The 20526-nt window shown below is 37.5% G+C and overlaps 1 pseudogene; it reads left to right on the top strand.

The window, feature by feature from the left end:
* The first annotated feature begins 247 nt into the window (after positions 1-247).
* The window catches only part of LOC127172255 (complement C3-like), a 44224-nt pseudogene continuing 23945 nt past the window's right edge, over positions 248-20526 (top strand).

Raw genomic sequence — 20526 nt, 5'->3', positions numbered from 1 at the left:
TCTGTTTCCATATTAATCACTGAACAAATCAAAACTGTTTGTCTTTGATTCTCAGTCTGATAAATGAATTAAAAATATTTGATTTATATTTGATTTCTAAAGTACATAAAAATAGAAAACATAAATATTACTTGATATACTGCTAGATTGTAGATTGGTGAACTGAGGTGTCAGTTTATTTATAAAGCAAATGCAAACAAACAGTAGGAGTGAGCCATCTGGGTTGTGGAGGCGGGTATAAATCTGAGCTGCTGCAAGTTCACAGACGCTCACAGGAAGAGACACACGGACAGACAGGATGGACGTGAAGCTGCTGTTTCTGACTGTTATTGTTCTCTCCTCACCGCTCCTTACATTATGTGACCCACTGTGAGTATCAAACACACGGTTTGTTCATGGATTCACTAACAGATCTGCTTAAAAACGCTCTGATTTGATCTCCTCAGATTTGTTCTGTCAGCTCCTAATTTGCTGAGGGTGGGTTCCTCAGAGAACGTGTTTGTGGAGGCTCAGGATTACTCTGGAGGAGACCTGAATGTGAAGATCTTCGTAAAGGACCACCCAAACAAACATACAGAGATCTGGTCCAGATCAGTGACACTGACTGCAGGCAACAATTTCCAGATCCTTACAGATATAATGGTATCGCCACTTTAATATACTTTTTGCTTGTGTATCATTTAATTTTCTTTTATTCAAAACATGCAAATAAGCAGTTTGCTTTGACAAATTCATTTTCTCTCATTTAGATCCCTGATGACAGGGGATACTTCTCTGATGATGCTCTGAACCAGTATGTGTATCTAAAAGCTCAGTTTCCATCCGTCACACTGGAGAAAGTGGTCATGCTCTCATTTCAGTCTGGATATATATTTGTACAAACAGACAAGCCCATCTACACACCTGCTAGCACAGGTATGATTTAGTGTTGTAAACATGACTGATACACAGCAAAATCCAGTGTTAAATGAACTCTCCTGGGAGTTTATTTAGCTCCACACTCAAGAGTGTTAAAAGTAACACTGAAGAGTGTCAAATCAACACTGAAGCAGAGTTAAAGTTACTTCAGTGTTGATTTGACACTCTTCAGTGTTACTTTTAACACTCTTGAGTGTGGAGCTAAATAAACTCCCAGGAGAGTTCATTTAACACTGTTTTTTTTTATTTATTTATTTATTTATTTATTTATTTTTTTTTTGCTGTGTATAGAGTGTATTAATAGTAACTTTGAATGTTACATAATCATGACATTCTGTTTATTATCAAACTGACTACTGCTTTTTTAGGGTTTGTATTTAAAGAAAAACAAAACCATCAGAACTCTTATTTCAGTTTTTATGTTGACCTCTTTTGCAGTTAAATATAGAATTTTCTCTCTGACACCCAAAATGACTTCGTTCAGTCAGTCTACAATCAAAGTGGAAATCATGGTAAACACTTTTATTACAGACACACACACAGACACACGCGCACACACAGACACACACACACACACACCTCTTTCTCTCTCTCCCTCTCTCTCTCTCTCGCACGCATGTGCTGGGTGAGTGGGCGGAGCGTTGAGTGAGAGCATGTGGCTGCTGTGTGAGGTACGAGCGGCCTATACTTCTCTATCTTTGTTTGTTTTTTTGGGTTACTTTGGTTTTGTTTGTTTTACTTTTTGTTGTTTATTGTTAGGCGTTTTGTGGAAATAGAGGAGTGAGTGTTGCGTTTAGCCAGGGCGTCTGCTCTCACGTGTTGGGAGCATGGCTGCCCCAGGCAGCGGGAGTTTTAATTCACTGACAAGGCGTCATGGTGTGAAAATAGATTCAACTGCTAGTGTAGAGGATTGTGGACTAGCAGTGGGGGAAGAGATTGGTCACGAGAATATTTTGTCAGCGTCCCGTATGAATGGTGCTGTCGTGGTGTTCGCGAAAAAAGTTGATCTAGCAAATCAGTTAGTGCAGGGATTGTGATTAATGGTATTTTTACACCAGTGCTCCCTTTGTCTACGCCGTCAAGAAAAGTGATATTGTCAAATGTGCCACCTTTTATCCCTAATGAAGTGTTGAACAACTTGCTTGTACCTTATGGTAAAATAGTCTCACCGATAAAGATGATTCCGATTGGTACCAAGTCACCTCTTTTAAAGCACGTAGTGTCTTTTAGACGTTATGTGTATATGATTTTGCAGGAGCACCTTGATGAGCTGGATTTGTCTCTGAATTTTCGATTTGAGGATTTCAATTACGTTATTTTCGCTACAAAAAATAATATGAAGTGCTTTAATTGCAATGGAATGGGCCATCTAGCTTGTCTGTGCCCCAATAGGGTGGAAAAGTTGAACGAGGCAACCTTACCGGTTGAAGAGATTAGTGCAAATGCTGGGGAAAACCGAGAGGCTATAGTGCCGGTCACTGATGGTGAGGTACCTGGGCCGAGTTCAGTGCAGACAGCGGTTGCTTTGGTTGGGGAAATAGCGGAGGTAGAGCCGGCAGACAGATCAAATGAAGAGGAAGAGATGATTGTTAATCCAGTAGAATTGAATGAAGCCGAAAGTAGATCAGATGATGCGGGACCTATTTAAAGAATGCTCAATCTTCCCAGTTATTAGATAGAAATCATGTGGAACCATGGGGTTTATTATGCCTAAGAGAGCTTAGGAGACTTGTACAGTTGATGAATACTAAGAAGTTGTAGATGTATGGAGGAACTTTAATCATTTTCAAAAGACAGTAGTGGTGGGTTCAAGTTCAAATGAAAATATGCTATCTTTAGCCAGGTTAGATAGATTTTATGTATACAGGCATCAAGTTAACCTTTTTATAGAATGTTCAATCATTCCTGTTGTTTTTTTTCAGATCACAGTTTAGTTAATGTATTGTAACCATAGGGTTTATTATGCCTAAGAGTGCTTATTGGCACTTGAATACTAATGTTTTATGTGAAAAGAATTTTCAAGATGTCTTTAAGGATTTCTGGAATTGGTTTTAGATCTGAAATAAAAATAAAGTGGGCTTTTATACAAAAGAGCTTTCAAAGCAGAGTTTTAAAAAAAAGTGCTTTTTTAATTAATTTATCAGGAACTGATTCTGTTTTAAGCACAAGCTGTTAGCTATTGGTCAGATCAAGCACTCCAAAATATCAAATTAATGGAGTGCACCTTCAAAGTTCTTTTTTTTTAATTTATAAAAAGAATGGGCATAAGTCAGTATGGTTTATATATAACAAAAGTTCTGAGAATGGGGTTTTATTGTCAGACCCAGTTGACTTTAAGAAATAGGGCAGTTGGCTTTTATCAAAAGCTATATCAAAGTGAGTTACAAGTTTTTAAATGAGTCAAACGTGAGTGAAGTTTTTAGAAAATTATTACCTCAAGTACTGTGTTCAGGAACTGAATTCTGTTTTAAAAATCAGAGATATTTTAGATATTGGAAAAAAATTTAAGTTGAATTTCGGCCTAGTGTCGATTGATCAAGAAAAGGCCTTTGACAGAGTGGAGCACACATATTTGTGGAATACATTAAAAGCTTTTGGTTTTAATAATGATTTTTTGACTATGTTAAAAACTTTGTATAACAATGTTGAAAGTGTTTTAAAAATTAATGGGAATTTATGTGCCCCTTTTAAGGTCTTCAGAGGAATCAGGCAGGGGTGTGCCTTATCTGGCATGTTGTATACTTTGGCCATAGAGCCTGTTTTAACTAAAATAAGATCAGAGTTATGTGGACTGTCTATTCCGAATTGTAAAAATCATTTTAAATTGTCTGCCTATCCCGATGACATTGTTGTGTTAATCAATGGACAAAGTGATGTGAACATGTTGTTAAGAATTCTAAATGATTTTAATAAGATCTCTGCTACAAAAGTGAATTGGTCTAAGAGTGAAGCAGTACTGGTTGGGAGCTGGCAAAATGTAAAGCCAAAGCTCCCAGAAGGGTTATCTTGGATTAAAGAAGGTTTTAAATATTTGGGAGTGTTTTTGGGGAATGACATGTTTATGCAGAAAAATTTTGAAGGAATCATTGAAAAGGTCAACGGTCGCCTTGCTAAATGGAAGTTTCTGCTCCCTAAAATGTCATATAAAGGACGAGTATTGATTATTAACAACCTAGTTGCATCTGCTCTTTGGCATCGATTAATTTGTGTGGATCCTCCACGAGATTTACTGTCAAGATTGCAATCAATTTTAGTAGACTTCTTTTGGGACAAGATGCATTGGGTATCAAGATCTGTTTTGTACCTACCCAAAGAAGAAGGAGGACACGGTTTAATGCATGTACAGAGCAGAATAGCAGCCTTCAGGATTCAATTTATTCAAAGGTTGCTTACTGGACCAGTGGACTCAAGTTGGAAGTTTGCTGCTTGTGCAATCTTGCGAGGATTCAGAGACTTGAACTTTGAGAGATCTTTATTTTGGTTGGATCCGCAAAAGATGGACTTGTCTAAGTTACCAATTTTCTATCGGAATCTATCAAAAGTGTGGTCTCTGTTTAAAGTGCAAAGACATGATGTTACAACTTCTCTATATTGGGTGCTCCAAGAACCGCTGATTTATGGATCGCGCATGGACTTATCAAGTGAGGGGATTTTCCCTTCTGTAAATGAGACACTTATTAAGGCTGGAATTTAGACTTTTGGGCATCTTGTTGACTGATTTTAAAGAGTTTGAGGGGGTTTGTTTTACAAAACAGTATTTTGGTTTTAATGGGGCCTAATTCTCTATCTGGAAGAATTGTGTATAAGAGTTGTGTGAAATCCTTTAATAAGAGTGTTTTACACAAAAGAGTTGATACTCCATGGCATGCTGTTCTCCATTTAGGAGAGAATGTTAAGCCAGAATGGAGAATTTTGTATAAATCTCCTTTGTAAAAGAAAGTAGGAGACTTACAGTGGAGAATTCTTCATGGCGCTATAGCTGTAAAGGCTCTTGTTTCAGTTTTAAACCGAGGTAGCAGTGACGAATGCCCTTTTTGTTTTCAGAAAGAAACTGTATATCATACTTTTGTGTACTGTAATAGACTCTACCCATTGTTTAAAGTTTTAAGTGATTTATTTAATCGTTTTGATGACACTTTTTCATTGGAAGTGCTTATTTGCGGATTTAAATATACGCGAAAACATCGATTTTGTTGTCAGTTGTTGAATTTTCTTGTGGGTAAAGCAAAAATGTAAATGTATGATACCCGGAAAATTAAGATTGAACAAAATGTAAGTAGTAACTTACAAACAGTTTTTTTTAATCGTGTGAAATCTAGAATTCTGATTGATTTTCGGTATTATAAAACTATGGGAGATCTTATGTGTTTTGAAACGATTTGGTGCTGTAAGAGTGCTCTGTGTGAAGTTGTCAATGACGACTTGGAGTTTGCAATGTTTTAATTTATGTATGTATGTGAGTTTTGTGAAAAATGAGTAAAGTGCTGATTGTGTAATGTAATTGAAAACTGTATTAAAGGTTGGTTTAAATTCTGTGCTTTGGCTGTTGGAAAGGTTGTCGGGTATGATAGTATTGCGTCTGCCTCCCGAATGAATAGCACTATAGTTATTTTTTTAGACGCTATAGAGAAGGTAAATAGTGTTGTCCAGAGTGGAGTTGTGATCCAAGATACGTTGGTTTCTGTTATACCGTTAATTCAGCCAGCAAAAAAAATAATCCTCTCTAATGTTCCACCTTTTATAAAGGATGAGTTCTTACTGACAGAGCTGTCTAGGCATGGCAAGATCATGTCTCAAATGAAAAAAAATACAGCTTGGCTGTAAGTCTGCCTTGCTCAAACATGTTGTTTGTTTTAGACGGCAAGTGTATATGATTTTAAATAACGATGCGGATGAAATGAATGTGGCGTTCAAATTTCAAATTGATGGATTTGATTGTCATTTTTGCATCTTCCGAAACAATGAAGTGCTTTGTTTGCGGACAAGAAGGACATAAACGAGTGTGCCCTGAAAAGGTTGAGGGTACAGATGTTGTTGTTCCGACAAATGAAAATGCCGGTGTTACGGTTTAACTGGTGACCAACTTCCCGGTTCAGGTCCTCCGCACCAGATGTGATGGAACGGCCGTGGCAGATTCGCCGATTCTGAAAGCACAAACTGACGTGATATTAAGCTGTCTAATAAACGCACACTTGCTCATTACATGATTTTGGTATTCTTGTAAAGATTACAAATTATTGGTATGATGTAAAAATTATTGGCTGAAGTACGGAAACCAAATAAAAAAGCTTGTTTGGCATGGGTTTCGAACACGCACAAAAACCAGTTGCATTATGAGACAACTATAACAAACACATTGAGCTATTGAACTACGCTGATTCAGCTTTGGATTTCGGGATTCAAGTAGGATTTGATGCTCGGCGTCACATTATGCAACTGTCTGAATCAAGAAAATGTGCCCGTGTTAACTTGTGACCTGTGTTTACTTGTTATGAAAACTAATATTAAAGTAAAAGTATATTACATTTTATGGTTTATGATGTTAAAGTACCTTTCATGGAGTCTCAGACAACTGTAAATTTGTGGCTACTGTGGTTTAATTATAAACGCTATCGTTAAACTATATTTACTATAGTAAAAACATGGTACATTTTCTTCAGAGACTAGCTGATGTCTCCTTTAATTAATATAAAAACTTGACGTTATTTCCACGTTGTTTTGCCGTTTTTCTCGTAGAAATACTTTGGAAACTTGATTTCTATTTCATTGTAGTGAATGAAATGACCCACAACCTCTGTGTCGCTTTAGAATTACTCAATTATTAGATTGATGTCCTTTAAAAAAACATTTTCATGGGGTTATTAAATATAGTTGGGCCCTTAAGTGTAAAACATGCTATAATATGTAAGAGCATGAACCGCTGGATCACTGTAGCAGGCTATGGGAAAATAATGTTCGGATTTTATATATTGTTATTATCAAATGTGATATCTAGTGACAAGTTAACACGTTTACAATGTAATATTTGTAAGCAGCGATTTGACTGTAAATAACGTTAATTTATTGCAACAGTAAAATTAGATTTTGGCTATAGCAAACGCAGAGGTCACAAGTAAACACAGACACATTCAACTAACGCTGTCACAGCAAAAAAGTGGCTTAACTGTTTACAAAGATCGCCATACATCTGTGCGGTGATAAGCTCGCCGTGATTGCACTTGTCGTATAATACGTTCTCTTTTATCTGGATTCCAACCCATTCTCAGGCTGATACTGTATGTGTGTGTCGTATGATCAAACTGTGTGATCATTTAGCCTACATGTAGACTGCAAATATATTCACAAGCAGAAAACAACGTTTATTTGTCATATCAGAATTATTCTGCTAGTGAACACAAGCCACAATGTAACACTTTACAAAGTGCAGCACTAATTTGCAGCTTCTGGACTACAGAAAAGGCTATTATATTTTATATACTATTACAGTCAAATAAAATACCACCTGAACACAAATAACAAGTTAACACGTTTATAAAGTAAATAACAAGTTAACACTACTTGAATTAGCCGAATCAGCATAGTTCAGCTCAATGTGTTCGTTATAGTTGTCTCATAATGCAAGTGTTCGAAACCCATGCCAAAAAGCTTTTTCATTTGGTTAGGTGAGGACATTTTTTTTATAGGTTAGTTTTCAATGTTCAGTTACTGTGCAACTGGTTTTCATATGTTGTCTAAAATTGCCAATCAAATGAGTGCAATAAAGGAGTAGGCTAAAAAATTTAATTTAAAGTGGTGAATTAAAGAAGAGATATGCAAAAAAGAGCACTACTTTTTTGAATTAGTTATTCAGACAAATATTGATGTAACATTTATACAGGAAACACATAGAGATTGTTTGAATGAAATTGATTGGAGGAAAGAATGGAAAGGGGAAGTATACTTTGTGCATTTGAATTCTATTAAAGGTGGAGTGGCTATCCTTTTTTCATGTGAAATAAAGCAAATGATACCTGGTAGGCTATTGGTTTTACGAGCAAAATTTGAAAAGTTTAATTTTTTTTTTCTTAATCTATATGCACCCACAAATGGTACTGAAAGAATTGTTTTTCTTAAAAACCTTAGTGTTTTTTTTACAAAATTGTAACTCAGATGATTATCTTTTTGTGGGAGGGGATTTTAATTGTACAGAAAATGAGTACTTCAAATAGGAACCATTTTTTTGTTCAAGTCGTGTAATACATGAATTGATTGAAACCCACAGCTTACGTGATGTGTGGAGAGAACTTGGGCACATTCTAGAGATAATGTTATTTCAATGGCTAGGCTTGATAGGTTTTATTGTTTTAGATATCATTTTAATATTGTTAAAAAGTTGATTACTCCAGTTGGTTTTTCGGACCACAGCTTGGTTTTATGTGATGTGTTTATAGCCAGTGTTAAAATAAAGAGTGCTTCTTGGCATTTTAATGTATCCTTTTTGGATGATATGAATTTTACGAGTTTTTTAGTTTTTGGGAAATTTAAAAAAATAGGAAAAATTGTTGTAATGATTTTAGACAGTGGTAGGATTGTGGGAAAGTGGAAATAAAAGCATTATGTCAACAGTATGCTTTCAATATCTCGCAGGATATTATGCACACAATGAGAAAACTTGAATCTGAGATTATCGACTTACAAAAGTTGGCTGAAGTTACTGGGGAACAACAATGTATTGATGCTAAAAAGTCATACAAAGTGTATAAAGTCATTTCTTACAGACTTGCTAGGTATAAAGACACAAGGGGTCATCACGATATCAGATGCTACAAATGGATGCACCATCAAAGTTTTTTTTTTTTTGATTTAGGTAAAAAGAGTCGATTTATTCACTCTATTGAGCAGCTTCAGGAATTGAAAGAGTCCACAAGTATTATATCGGGCTGTACAATTCTATGCTGACAATCATGAATATGGAGGTTTGTCTGCAAGTTTTATGATGGCTTGACAAAAATACACAGGACTCTGTAGTAAAACTTGATAAGCCATTTACGGAGCAGGAGCTTTTAAGTGCTTTAAAAGATATGAAGCCTGGTAAAGCATCAGGCATTGATGGCCTCTCCGTGGAGTTTTATAAAGTGATGGGCAAGGACCTTTTGGATGTTTTAAATGAAAGTTTGATTCAGCTAGGAGGGCAGTGGTTACCTTGCTGCCTAAGAAAGGTGACAGAAAATAAGGAATTGGCGACCTGTAAGTTTACTTTGTACAGATTTAAAGATTTTCTCCAATAGATTAAAAGATGTGATGGGGCAAGTGGTTCATTCTGACCAGACCTATTGTATACCCGGAAGGTCGATTATGGATAATATTATTCTTATCAGAGACATTTTGGATGTTTCTGGTTATCTTGATATTGACATAGGCTTTATTGAAATTGATCAAGAAAAAGCCTTTGATCGAATAGAGCATCAATATCTTTGGAATACACTTGATGCTTTTGGCTTTGGGTCCAAATTTAGTGGAATGATTAAAGTTTTATATAAAGACATTGAGAGTGTACTGAAGATCAATGGTGGTTTGAGTGCCCCTTTTAAAGTTGGGAGAGGTATAAGGCAGGGATGTGCTCTCTCTGGAATGTTGTATTCTTTGGCAATTGAACCAATGTTAAATAAGTTGCGTTCTTGTATTGAAGGTTTTAGTTTAAAGAGTCACAGTGTTCAACATCAAATATCAGCATATGCAGATGATGTCATGATTTTAATCAATGGGAAAAAAGATGTTATTAATTTTAAATCTATTGTTAATGAATTTGGTGTAATTTATGCTGCAAGAGTAAATTGGGGGAAAAGTGATCCACTGATTAAAGGTAAATGGAAGAATGTTTTACCAATTTTACCTAATGGGTTGAATTTGAAAAGGGCTGGTAAATATCTAGGAGTGCATCTTGGAGATGTATCTGTGCAGCAGAAAAACTGGGATAGGATTATAGAAAAAATGTAGGGTAGACTAAAGAAATGGAGATGGATTCATTCCCAGTTATCTTTTAGAGGGAGAGTGCTAATATTGAATAAGCACAAGGTCTCTTGTGTGGAACCACCCACAGGACTATTACCACATTTACAAACAATATTGGTGGACTTCTTCTGGGATAGGCTGCACTGGGTCCCTCAAAGCGTGCTTTTTTGCCAGTGGAGGAGGGTTTGGATAAGGTTTGGTGTCTTTATCAAGCAGATATGCAATGTTCCAGTAACAGTTTATTCAGAAGTTTTAAACAGGCTCTGTGGATGTGATATGGAAAGAAGTTGTGAAAAACATTCTGCACAGAGTTGATGGACTTGGACTAGATGCTGCTTTGTTCTTTATAGATACCAAAAAGTTACACTTTTTTTTACATCTTCTTTTTACCATGGATTGTTTAAAGTTTGGGGCTCTTTCATTATTAAAAGACCAGAAAATGCTACTTTGGAGGAGCCTTTAGTCAAGGGGGCTCGTTTGGACATTACGGATCAAGTACCGAATTTGTCTCAGAGGTTGTGTCACCCAGACTGTAAAGTTAGGTCACTTAGTTAAAGTGGCTGGATCTAAATTGAATGACATCGTGGCTGTGGCATCTTTATTAGGACAAAAATCCATGCGACAAACCTCAACAATTATGGAGTTATGGAGAAAGAAACTGTCAGCAGAAGAGGTGTCACTTCTTGAAAGTTTTGAGGAAGGAAATTTGACTCCTGATATGAGAGATCCTTTTCCCCAGCACTGGATTACACCAGATTTAAAGGAGATGTCTGGTATTTTGTTGAATTTAAATGGACTTCAGGACTTATTATTACAAGAGTTAAGTGGAAAAGTGATGTATAAATGTTTTGTTAAAATATTGTATAAGTCCACACTGTGTGAGAAAAGAGATAATGTCTGGAGAGAGAAATTTGATATTGGGAATGGTTAAACCATTGTGGAGGGTTTTATACAAACCACCATTGATCAGTAAATCAGGAGATCTACAATGGAGAATCCTGCCACAAAAGGGGCTGTTTTTTGCTGTTAATGCCTTTTTTGTTTCTGGGATGTAACATTAAAAAACAAAAAAATCATAATGTAAATGAAGGTTGTGCTTTTTTGTGGGTTAAGACTAAAACAATTTTTCATTGCTTTCTGGAATGTAGTAGGCTTAAACCACTTTTTTGTTACTAGAAAAAATAAAAGGTTTTAAGGAAAGTTTCACTTCTAAGGCTTTCAGTTTATGGATTCAAATTATAACCGCAATCAAAGATTTAAATGGCAGTTGATTAACTTTTTATGGTTGACTGAGGCAAAAATGGCAATATATATTTCAAGAAAGAATAAGATTGAAAATATACATGGCCAAGATGGTGTACTGTTGTTTTAAGGCATTTATTAGAAATCTAGGTTTTGCAGTTGAGTTTAAATATTATAAACAAATGAAAGATTTGGATATCTTTGTATCACAGTGGTGTTTTAATGATGTTTTTTTGTACTGTGTGTGAAGGGGATTTAATTTTTATGTTTTTTTTGTTGTGATAATGTTTTTGTGATGATGGTTTGATGTGTTTTTTCGAGGAGAGTATACTGATTATTAAAACTTTCTTATATCAAACGTGCCCCCGTTCATCCCTGATGATGACATTGAGCGTGCACTGCTATGTTACGGAAAGTTTGCTAGTCCGATAAAAACAATTCCACTAGGATGCAAAAATACGACGTTGAAGCATGTGATGTCTTTTAGGAGACAGGTGGCAATGTTTTTGAAACAACCTGATTTGGATGTGTCTTTCAGAATCTCATTTGAGGGGAAGACATACATGATTTATGCTAGTACAGGGAGCCTAAAGCTTTGAATGCGGAGATTGGGGACATAAAAGGTCTACATGTCCACATAAGGCTGGCAGTAGCGATGTCAATACTACATCGAATTCCACTGATGATTCAGAGGCTTGTGAATCTAATGGAGAGAAAACGACTCTTAATGAGAATTCTACTGTTGATTCGGTGGCTAATGAATCTAATGGAGGGCAAACAACTCCTCTTGTGAATTCTGTTGATTCAGTGGCCAGTGAATCAACAGTGAGGCAAATAACTCCTAAAGTGAATTCTACTGTTGTTTTAGAGGTCAGAACTGAATCTAATGAAGGGCAATCGATTCTAAATGAAACAAAGCAAAGTGATAGTTGTTGTGAAGTTGTTCAGATGAATGAAGTAGTCAATGTGGAGATTAACAAGATGATGAGTTGTACTGAGATGGTTAGAGAGGAAGGAATAAGGGATGATGATATGCTTTCAGATATCTCTGAGACTGGGTCTCAAAGCATGGAGGACATGTATTCATTGGATGAGATTAATGATTTTTTGGATACAAGTTTTGGTAAGGTGGTAGAGGTGAAGGATTTTTTCCCAGATGTGGAAAAGTTTTTTTGTTTCAGTGAAGGTACTGCAGCGTACAGTGAGTTATGATGTACTCAGTAAACAGAAGAGGTTTAGATTAAAGAAGTTGGTTATGAAGTTGAGGAAAAATAAAGGGCATGTTCCTTTTAAAAAGTAATAGTCAAAATGCACTGGGTGACCCTCACAATGTGTTGCTTTTTTTTCCTTTCTCTCTCTGTCCACTTTATATTTTAACATCTTTATGGAGAACTTAAAAGTGGGTTCTTTAAATATAAATGGAGGAAGAGATAGAGGCAAATTAGCAGTAATGTCAGAGTTTTTAAATATAAATCGGGTTAATGTTTTTTTTTTTTTACAAGAAACTCATACTAATGATGAAAATGAAATAGAGTGGAATAGTTGGTGGAAAGGAAATTTGGTATTAAGTCATGGGACAAACAATAGTGCAGGAGTAGCTATATTATTTAAAAAGGGTTTGAATGTTAATATTTTACACACTGAAGAGGTTGAAAAGGGAAGGCTATTATTGCTAAAAATAAAGTTGTAACCATGAGTGAATGACGAGAGGCGAGCGGATCCATGTGCGAGCTTTTATTCATCAAACAAGACAGATACATAGTCGAGCAGGCAGGGTCGAGACAGGAGCAGACAGGTGTGTCACAGGCAGTCGAAGAGAATAAACCAGTAAAACAAGAGCGATAATCCACAAGGCAGGCGGCTAGACAGACGAAAACGAGAAAACCAGGCGGGAGATCAAAAAGATCGTGAGGCGCGGGCACCCTCCAGGGTGGAGCAGGAGGCGCAGGAGCCCTCCGAGGCGGAACAGGAGGCAGAGCGGCCCTCCAGGGCGGAACAGGAGGCGGAGCAGCCCTCCCGGGTGAAACAGGAATCTGCGTCACGGTCTGGGACCTGGGGAAAGCAGGGACAGAGGAGGCAGACAGAATAGGGGAAGAAGGCGCAGCAGCCCTCCAGGGCGGAACAGGAGGCGGAGCAGGAGGTGCCGCAGCCCTCCGGGGCGGAACAGGAGGCGCCGAAGCCCTCCGGGGTGGAACTGGAACCTGCGTCATGGTCTGGGACCTGGGGAGAACAGGGACAGAGGAGACAGACAGAAGAAAGGGAGAAGCAGAGAGTTTTGAGGTTAACGCCCCCTCCATAAGAGGTTCTACAGCAGATGCTGACACCTCTGGAGGCATTGGCGCAGCTTCTCCAACGGGGAAGGCCTCTGGGGCAGACTTGAGACCAGACGGGACCTCTGGAGCAGGCTTGTCCGGGTGCTGACCACAGGTTCTGTAATGGCGTCCATATTGTGGAGTGGCTTGGAGACGGCGGCCATCTTATGCAGTTGCTTGGAGACGGCGGCCATCTTGTGCAGTGGCTCTGGCGTGGCAGCCATCTTGTGCAGTGGCTCAGAAAAGATGGCTGTAATTTGACTTGCGACAGGGGCAATAGCTCTGACTTGACTTGACACAGGAAACACAGCTGCAATTTGACTTGACTTGGGAACTTGACTAGACTCAGGAAACACAGCTGCAACTTGACTTGACTTGGAAATTTGACTTGACTCAGGAAATGCAGCCGCAACTGGACTGGACTCGGAAACTTGACTTGACTCAGGAAACACAGCTGCAACTTGACTTGACTTGGAAACTTGACTTGACTCAGGAAATGCAGCTGTAACTCCATATAGCTCTGGTATGGCAGCTGTGACGTGACGGAGCTCTGTTTCCGCCGCCATCTTGTGAACGGGCTCCGCAGTCGCCGCCATTTTGTGAACGGGCACCGCTGTCGCCGCCATAGCTTGAGCGCGCTCCTGCACGGCCGCCATTTCACGAGCGATCCAGGCGGCAAACGTGTTTGTGGGATCGTGCTCCGGCATGACCGCCAATTTGCGAGTGGGACGCGCGGGCGCCATTACCGCGTTGTCGCGTTCCCTCTGCGCGACCCCCACGGTGCACAGCGAACCCAAACACAACAACGCAAAGTTCAGAAACGCCTCCAGTGAGGAGCGCGGGCCCTCGCGTCTCAGTCATGCACGGAGGGGCTGGTTCACGCCGTCACAAAAAATCTCAATTTTTGTACAGTCCGGGAGAGTGGAATGGTTGGCAATTGAAAGAAACTCACGGGTGTACTGCTCGAGTGAACGTTGTCCTTGCTTTATCCGGCATAGGATCCTGTCAGTGTCTGTCTCTGAATGTCCGGGGGTGAAGCTGCTGGATCCTGTTGTGACGGATTGTTCTGTAACCATGAGTGAATGACGAGAGGCGAGCGGATCCATGTGCGAGCTTTTATTCATCAAACAAGACAGATACATAGTCGAGCAGGCAGGGTCGAGACAGGAGCAGACAGGTGTGTCACAGGCAGTCGAAGAGAATAAACCAATAAACAAGGGTGATAATCCACAAGGCAGGCGGCTAGACAGACGAAAACGAGAAAGCCAGGCGGGAGATCAAAAACTAGGAACTTGGAAACCAGAGAAACGCTAAACAAAGGGAAAACACTAACAATACAACAATTCAACAATCCGTGGTTTGCAAGTGGAAGGTCCGGGGCTTTTATAGAACGCCTGATTGGTCACCGGCGAAGAGCAATGGCTGATGGGGAATGTAGTCTGAGGTGTAGTGCAACAGTCAGAGTGTGTAGGTGAGGTGAGAGTGACATCTGGTGGTGAGCGGACAACGGGATACCGACCAGATTTGTGACAAAAGTATGGGGAACATGTCTTTGTATTAGTGAATATGTATGCTCCAAATAATGGGTTGGAAAGAGTGAGAGTGTTTGATAAATTAGATAAAGCTCTTCAAAAATTTGATAATGATAATTTGTTAGTGTTAGGAGGGGACTGGAATTGCACTATTAATTTTTTAATCGATAGGAATGGTGAAGAACCACATAGTAATTCTAGTGAATCATTGTCTAATTTAATTGGAAAATTTGATTTAATAGATGTGTGGAGAAGGAGGAATATGGGAGTAATAAAATATTCATGGGTTAAAGTAGCAGAAAATATGGTTAGTGGGGCTAGACTGGATAGATTTTATTTAAGTAAGATGATAGAAAATAGGGTAATGAGTGCATCAATATTGCCAAGTGTTTTTTCTGATCATCATTTGGTTACGTTTGATTTTAATATAAAGCATAGATTGAGACTGGACAATCTCACTTCCTTTTATAAATCAATGTTACAAGCTTGGAGTAAAGTCTTGAAAGTGGAGAGAAATTTGGATGAACCTGGGGGCTGGATTAACGAGGAACCTTTATTTAATAATCCACTGATTCAGACAACTCTTATAAAGAATGGAGTCACTAAACTGGGACATTTACTGGATAATGGTCGATAGAGTTCAGTAGAGACTTTTAAAGAAATATCTGGTCTAAGCTCTTTTTTTGTAGAGTTTTGTAGAGCTGAAGAAACTACAGAACACTTGTTTTTGAGATGTTCGAGACTTGGAAGTCTTTTTAGGTTGCTTGGTGCTTGGTTTCAAGGCTTTGGTGAGGAGTTTTCCCAAAAGGTTTTTATTGGGGGGCTCAGATATGAAGTGGTAGATAGAGGAAAATTGTGTTTATTAAATTTTTTAATTGGTACAGCAAAACTTGCAATGTGGAAAACGAGGAAAATCAAGGAATTAGGAATTTGTTCAGTAGATGCAGAAATGATGCTGAAGTGTATGGTAAAAGGAAGGATAAAAATGGAATTTTCATATTATAAATTAATTAATAATATTGAGAGTTTTTTAGGAATTTGGGGTATTAATGAGGTTTTATGTGTTATTGATGATGGAGTTTTATTTTTTTTTATTCTTAATTCTATTTTTATTGTTGAGAAAATGTCATAAATTTTGAATTTAATGTTAAAATAAAGCTTTGTTCAACCTCTCTCTCTCTCTCTCTCTCTCTCTCTCTCTCATTCATGGCATTTCATCTGTAACGAGCATCATTGCACTGATGATGTCAGCAGTCACAGTTTTAAAGCTGGTTTCCTTTTCTTAAGAATCCACAAAACATCACACTTTCATCAGCGAAGATACATCTAGTCAAGGGGATGATATCCAAACACTACGCCCTCCCTGAGGTTACCAGGTGTGTAAAACATTGTCAAGACTGAAGCTATTTTTCCTGAGTGAACTGACTAAACTTGCTACTTTTACCACATGTAACTAAATGTGTGAGTCTCAAAATAATCTAAATCTAGCAATCTACTGTGAAGTAGGTGTGGCCAAACAAACACACTAAGTCTGAGTGACCAATAGAAACAGGTTCTTCATTCTATTGCATAATTATCGCAAACTGAAATGCAACAACCTGATGACATGGCTTATTTTACAAGGTGGTTAATTTGGCCAGGTCGTACAAATTAGTACGTTTTGTAAAAAAAACGTACGTATTTTACGAGGTGGCAAATTTGTAGGAATTAGTACGAATTACTAAAGACAGAACTACTTTGGATGCTGCACGACCCAACAACAGTATAGACTAGAGGTCTTCTCGGGTCCCAAAATCTGTACCAAACCCAAACTGACCCAAATTACTTCTTACTCAAAATGATGTGCATATATATTAGTGCTGCACGATTAATCGTATCGCAATCGCGATGTCAGCCTGTGCGATTATATGACGGCAAAATGTTGCGATTATATTAAATAAGTGTGGACTTGAGAACACCTACTTTCTGAGACAGTTTGCTGATTTTCTGTACCGCTAACAACACAAACAAACAAACAAAAGATTAAAACAAAAAATCTGACAGTGTCTCAGTATAGGCAGTGCGCGTGTGCGTGCGTGTTCACTTGTGTGCGCAGCGTGGATGGATGCAGAGGAGATCGACACTGATCTGGTAAAAAATAAATAAATAAATAAAATATGGCGATATTTTGGATTTGAGATTACTGACATTGACCAGAGAGAGGTACTGTGCAAGAATTAGAGGCCCTGTTTCACCTGGTATTAACATGCGTTTTCTGATGCGTCGATCTGATCACAAGTGGACAATGCTAAGTACAGGTGTAAATAGGGGTGTAAAACGTTTTCAGCTTGTCCACTTTTGACCACATCCACTTTTCAAAATCCCGTTTGTGTCCCCCTCACTTTCAAATTCGTTTGTTAAATTAATGTCTCGTATTGAAGAAAGCACGCTCAGCGCCGCTGAGAATTCGCACGATCCTTAAAACGAAACCGAAAGTAAAACGCACACGCGCCTTCAAAAGCAATTTTAATACCCGCTTTTAGAGGGCGTTTCCACAGTGCGCGCAAATTAGGCTACATAACATATATATGTTGTTATTTGTATGTATCCTATAATAGGTTGTGTATTTGTCTATAGCTCTGTATCAGGCTTAAAAAAATTGGTCTCTATTTGCACTTTGAACATTGAGAGAGTAGCCTAGCCTACTTTCATTATGGCTGCACTATTATTTGCACTTAATACAGCTATTTTTTGTTTAGACTATTTTTATTTATACTGTTTTTATTTATATTTGTAAAAAAGATCTTCAATTAGGTAAAACGTTCTAGAAGCTCATAATTCATGTACAGTTCTAATCACATGAAATCATACAGGAGAGATGCCAGTCAGTTGAGTTTGTAATGTATGTAAATGCAGGAATGTGGTCAGAAGTGGTCGAAAGTGGACAGAAGAGATGGATTAAAATGCCAGGTGTAAACGACTGTGTCTCCATTGTCCACTTGTGATCCGATCGACCAAAAACATATCCAGTTTCCTTTTCAAAAGAGTTTACACAGAGTATATGTTACATTCTTCATAAATGTCCGTTTGTTTGGGCGAAATCTTTAAAATATCTTATTTTTGTGAAAATGTGTATGTTTTTATTTTATTTAATTTAGCTATACTTTTGAGAAAATAAGTTTACATTAATGCAAATGCTATTTCATTTGGTAAAAATTATTTATTTTGAAACCATTTCTAGTGTTACAAATACACATTTCCGCATTATCACTAATCTGTGCGTGCATTTTCTTTAAAAACCCATCAAGTTGACTCACAATACCATTTATTATAATTGCAATCGCGTATCGCAATATTGACCTCAATAATCGCAATATGAAAATTTTCCCAAATCATGCAGCCCTAATATATATATATATATATATATCTTTTTTTTTTTTTTTTTTTTTTTTTTAAATAATAATAATATTAACCCATAATATAAACCCAAGACAGACCCAATGAAATTAGACCCGAGTCCGACCTGACTGGACCCGAACGTAAACAGCATTGATGTGTGCACAGCTTCTGCTTCATTTTTAATTTATTTACTTATTTATTATTGCTGTACAAACGTGATAGTTTGGAGAAAAATAAATCGGTAGCCTAATAATTCATGGATTCACCAGTGTTTCCAACCTCATCTTTGGCTAAAGATTTCTGCACACAAAAAAAGAAAAGCCCTGCACACGCAGTGTAATCAAGCTTGTGGATGTTCCTGATGGATCTCGTATGGATTTATGTGTGCAAGGAATGTCTAGTTCAATCATGTTGAGTTCTTTTCAGCTAAGTGTGATTGTTTAAGATCAGCTATTCATTTTAATGCAATATTTTCTTCTTAGGGTGTGTTCACACTTGTTATGTTTGGTTAGATTAAAACGAACCCTGGTGCGCTTTGTTTGAGTAAGTGTGAACGCTGTCATCTGAACCGTGGTGCACACCAAGCGGACCGAGACCTCTAAAAAGATGGGTTTCGGTCCTCTTCCAAATGAATTCTGGTGCGGTTTGAATGATATATGCACGCAACATTGACCAAATACTTCTAAACGAACCAAAAACAGGAAGTAATGACATGATGCGACACTATGATTTCCACTGTTGCAGCCTAAACTTAAACTTTATGTAATTCAATTACATACAAATTTTCCATCCATTTAGATTACATAGTTTTAATATAAACAAATCAATAAACTTAATGTGATTCATATGCATCCGTCTTACGTAAATGAAACAGGTAAAGTTGATGTAATATTTCCCAGTGTTAAACAAACTCTGCTCAGTGTTCATGTGTTTCCACACTACAGTGTTCAAGTAGCATTGACACAGTGTTGGAGTTAAGGAGATCATTATGTCATGATTGACCAATAATGATCAACACCTGCTGTTTACAAGCAGAATCACAGAAGGAAAGAGAAACACAGGAATCAGACACAGCCAAAGATAAAATGAACTTAAATAAATGAAGACATTAAATCTCTGATTAAACAACTCGTCAAACAACATTACTGATTGATCTGATTTCTGTCATATATCTACAAAAATTATTTGAGAACATCTAAACAGGGGTTTAGATGTTTTATTAAAAAACATTTAATTTGACCTCACCATCATGGTGATCAGGGTTTAGTTTAGTTACTTAAACCTTGAATTTTTTGTATTTGATTTTTTTTCTTTTTTGGCGGCTGTAATTGTGTTTGTAAAGCACATTTGTTATAGAAAAAAAAAAGTCTAATTAAATGTTCTTGCTTAATTATTATTGGTGGTGTAATCATCATCATCATCATCATCTAGTGGCCTGACTCACAAATCTCACTCAGTGGTTAATCTATTAGTTCCATGATTTTTGCAGCAGCTGTGCAAACTATTATGGATGATCATCTTATGCACAAAACCTTAAAATCTACTTACTTACTGTTGTAAATATCACAAAACTAATAGATTAACCATTGACTGAGATTGTTGGATCAGGCGACTGGATGATGATTAGTACGCCATCATTAATAATTAACCAAGAACGTTTAATCAGACTTTTTTTGCTATAACAAATGTGCTCTACAAACACAATTACAACAGCCAAAAAAATAATAATAATATAAAAAGAGTCAAGGGTCAAGAGCCCAACTAAAGTAAACCCTGTTCGCCATGATGGTGAGGTCAAATGAAACGTTTTTTTAATAAAACATCTAAACCTAGGTTTAGATGTTCTCAGAGAATTTTTGTAGATTTATGACAGAAATGAAGTCAGACTGTAATGTTGTTTGACGAGTTGTTTAATCAGAGATTTAATGTCTTCATTTCATCTTTGGCTGTGGCTGATTCTTGTGTTTCTCTTTCCTTCGGTGATTCTGCTTGTAAACAGCAGGTGTTCATCATTATTGGTCAATCATTACATGATCTCCTTAACTCCAACACTGTGTCAATGCTACTTGAACACTCTGTAGTGTGGAAACACATGAACACTGAGCAGGGTTTGTTTAACACTGGGATCTATTACATAAACTACCTGTTTCATT

Source organism: Labeo rohita, chromosome 1 (genome assembly GCF_022985175.1).
Source record: "Labeo rohita strain BAU-BD-2019 chromosome 1, IGBB_LRoh.1.0, whole genome shotgun sequence".
Classification (NCBI taxonomy): domain Eukaryota; kingdom Metazoa; phylum Chordata; class Actinopteri; order Cypriniformes; family Cyprinidae; genus Labeo; species Labeo rohita.
The sequence above is the reverse complement of the archived record's forward strand: the minus strand, read 5'-3'. Positions and strand labels throughout refer to the sequence as shown.